Below are 3,701 nucleotides of genomic sequence, written 5' to 3'. Positions count from 1 at the left end.
GACATGCTCAGGTCTATTCTGACCCCCCCCCCAAAAAAAAAAAACAAAAAAAAAACAGAATACAGTTTGGTTTCTTATTTAAGGGAGTGTTTTGCAGTAAACCCATTACTCTGATGTTTGACGTGCACTCCTTGCCTGTCTGCTTCCAGATGCAGTTGAATGTTGGCTTTGGTTAATAGCTGTAAATAACTTGGAAATTACCTCCAGGACAGAGAGGGTGATACAACCCGAGTATGACTGAAAGCGGATGTAGGCGTAGGTTTTATTTATGTAAAAAGAAGACAGGCTTTTCTGCCAGTAACTGCATGTTCATTTCTGAGCTTTTCTCCTTTAGGTTGAATGTATCAGATCTCTTTCAAAGACTGAGAAACTCCTGTTGGACTTCTGCTGCCTGGCCATCCATCGTGGGCTGGGTAGAATTTGCTGCCCTTTGGTTTGTAGTTAGCATGGACTGTGTTTTTAATAGTGGGTAGAGGGGATGGGAACGTGGGATAGGCTTCCTTTTATTGTGTGAAATCCAAAAGCCCTGTAACCTGTTACCAAAACAAACCTTCCACACTGATTGTGCTTCACTGGCTTGCTTCCCAGCTCCCTGCACCACTTCATCAGATGTCAAGCACAAAGATGCCAATTTCTTGATGTTAAAAGTGGCTGTTTTAACTGTTTTGAAATGCTGTTCCATAAAAACAGTCCTACAGTTTGACTTCCTCTGATAATTTTCATCTTATCGCTTAGTTTGCATTTTTGGAGTCTGTTAAGAGGAAGAAAACATTGCAAAATCACATGAAATACCATTAACAAATGACTATATGCCAGGGCTTCTACTTTGTGAACTCTAACATTTTGACATTGTTTGCTCTGAACATGTCTTTTATTGCTTGTGGAGATATGTCCTAGGTTTATATATAGGAATGGGTTAGTCTCAGAGGAGTTCATACATTGTCAAAAAAATAAAATGTTGTGCCTCACTTGAATAATTCCTTTTCTTAATTTCAAATGTGTTTTGAAAGATAGGACACTGATATTTATGCTTTTAATGTGTATTCAAATTTTTTGAAGTTTCAGCACAAACCTAAAATTTGAGGTGAATTGCAGATATGTATTCTAAAGCTATAAATCTCCTTTTACTCATAAAATGCCATAATCACTTTTCTTTAAATTGATACATCAACAGATATTTCCTAATACATTTCAAAATTTCACAGCTTTGTTATCTACTTTTTTGTTCTTGTCCGTTAGTACTTCCTAGTAATACTCAATTGTGAAGACAGGTGGGTTTGTTTGTTTTTCTTTCTTAGTGAGTAGGACTGTGTGTCAAACTTGAAACCAAAAGTAGGGATATAGGACAATGAGTCCATGGGATGGAATTGGCACATTTGGTCTTTGAAGAGCTGTAAGAGCTGCCCAGCATGGGCTTTAAGTACCATTTGAGATGCACAAGGTTATCCGAGACATCCTGGGGAGCAGCAGATGCTCTACAGACCTATGGGAAGCCCCTTCCCTCCTGGAGCAGTGCCTGGGTGCCCAGCAGGGTGCTCTAGGGTGTCTCAAAGAGCACCAGATCCGTATGTTTGTGCTGCTGAGCCTTGCACTCACTCCCTGCTGTGAAAGGGGTTTAGGCACCTACCTTAAATGTAGACCTCGACATTTAGGTGTCTTAATCTATGTTGAGTCCATCCATTATTTCCCAAGATACTAATGTGCATTATAAAGTTACAGATCACTGAATTTCAATAACCAAGATCCTTAGAAATGCTAGATGGTGACAAAATTACTAGTAGGCTGTAATGTAAGAAAAAGTAAAAAGGCCCTTCTGTCAAGAAAGAGGGGAAAAATGAAGTTTGTGGCTGCAAAACATTCTTGCAAGAGTACATTACAGGCTTCTCAGAGTAGTTGGTAATAAAAATTTGACCATGGAAATCTTCTAGAAAACCATTATTTTTCAAAATTTGAGCTGGCTGAACATATTCAAGCCCTGAACAAGACTTGAACCATTTTATTAGTACTGCAAATTACTACTTTTTACAGCAGCATGACTTGGTACTTGGAAAATGCAACTATAGCATTACTGGGAAATTGTCAACTAGATTAATTGCTTTTTTTTCATAGAACAATCTTCTGAATAGTATGTATTGGGCCTGAGTAATAAGAAGGTATGTTACTCCCTCTTTAAAGGTCTTCTCGGAGAAAAAACAAGAGACAGTTACTGACTGGACAATGTCAAATTGTCAAAAGTAGCAGCAAAGCTTTATTCTTTGGCTACAAAAAAAGTCACTTCACTAATTATCAAATGTATTTGATTTTTTTTGATTTTTTTTTTTAGTTGAGTATCTCTTTTAAGTAGTAATCAGAAGCTAATGCAGGATATGGGTACAAGAGCATAACTGAGCAACAGTGACAGCAGTATACTTTGTACCTGAGCATTCACAGCATAGAGTACTTTAGAGAAATTTTTAAAGGCAGATGTTTAATATCTCATGAAAATGTTTCTCCACTTGCTAAATCACAAAGATTTGTGTGTGTGTGTGTGTGTGTATATATGCACATTTTTATGAAGTGTAGAGTGACTTAAGAGGCAATTTAGTAAATTGCCTTAAAATACATATGCTCTTAGTGCTTTTCTGGTGGGAAGACAATAAAACATGAATAGGTAAATAAACCTAAACTAGAATCTTCTGTAAGATCCTATGCTGGGAACTTGCAGGTATACAAAAATGACTTACACAAAGTACCAGTAAAATGCAAAAGATAAAAATTCAGAAATGGGAGTAAAGTTCATAAATGTAATAAAATGCTTGAAAGATGGTGGATATGAGGGAGTAGATGGAGTCTGCTGAACTAATAAAGATTTAATTAAAACTTTGTCCGTCTGCGCAATAGAATGCTGTAAAGACTTTACTACTCCAAAGGTACACTCCGTGCGAGGTCAGAGAATGACCTTGGCAAAGGTAGAAATATCTGAGGAAGAAGTATCATAAAGCAACAGAAAAACAGAGTAATAAACCAGAGGATGGGTGGTATTTATCCTTTGGAAGCCTCAGATAAAAGGCATAAAGCAGAATATCAGGAAATCTAGATATGAAACAGCAGACTAACTCTTGGAAATTGGAGCTTTTAATGATTTTATTTTAAATAAATAATGATTACCTGGATGCCAGAGGAGATCCTAAGAGTCAGATGGAGAAATACAACCTCAGCACTAGTATGGCTTAGAGGTAGAAATAAAACCTGACAGGGCCAGGCTACTGTAGTGTGTGGGGAGTGGCGGGGAGAGATAGTGAGAGATAGTAATAAATAAATACACATTCATACCTTTTCCCCAAAAACCCTCTTTCTTGTTAAATAGAAACTTCAAAAGGTGTCTGTCGCTCGTCGGGAGAAGCTAATTTCGGGATACCATTAGGACTTATATTTGTTCAAGTGCTATTTATTAGACTGATGTCTTCATTGTGGTTTAATTCTGTTGAAGTAATGAATCTGAGCCATATTATCATTTACCATATTATCAGTATTTTGGGGCCGTTTGCACTTCTCTAGTAGAGCAAAGGAATATGCAGCTGGCAGAATTGCTGCAGCTCACAAAATTCACTATTGAGGTGTTTCTTTCTGGTGTTTATTTTAAGTCACAGCATGACCATCTTGATGTCAAGTTCAGGATGAATTAGCTTTTATACCCTACTTATGTGAGAAGTCACCATACG

The sequence above is a fragment of the Apteryx rowi genome, unplaced genomic scaffold (genome assembly GCF_003343035.1).
Source record: "Apteryx rowi isolate R43461 unplaced genomic scaffold, aptRow1 scaffold_294, whole genome shotgun sequence".
NCBI lineage: Eukaryota > Metazoa > Chordata > Aves > Apterygiformes > Apterygidae > Apteryx > Apteryx rowi.
This window is presented reverse-complemented; position numbering follows the sequence as displayed.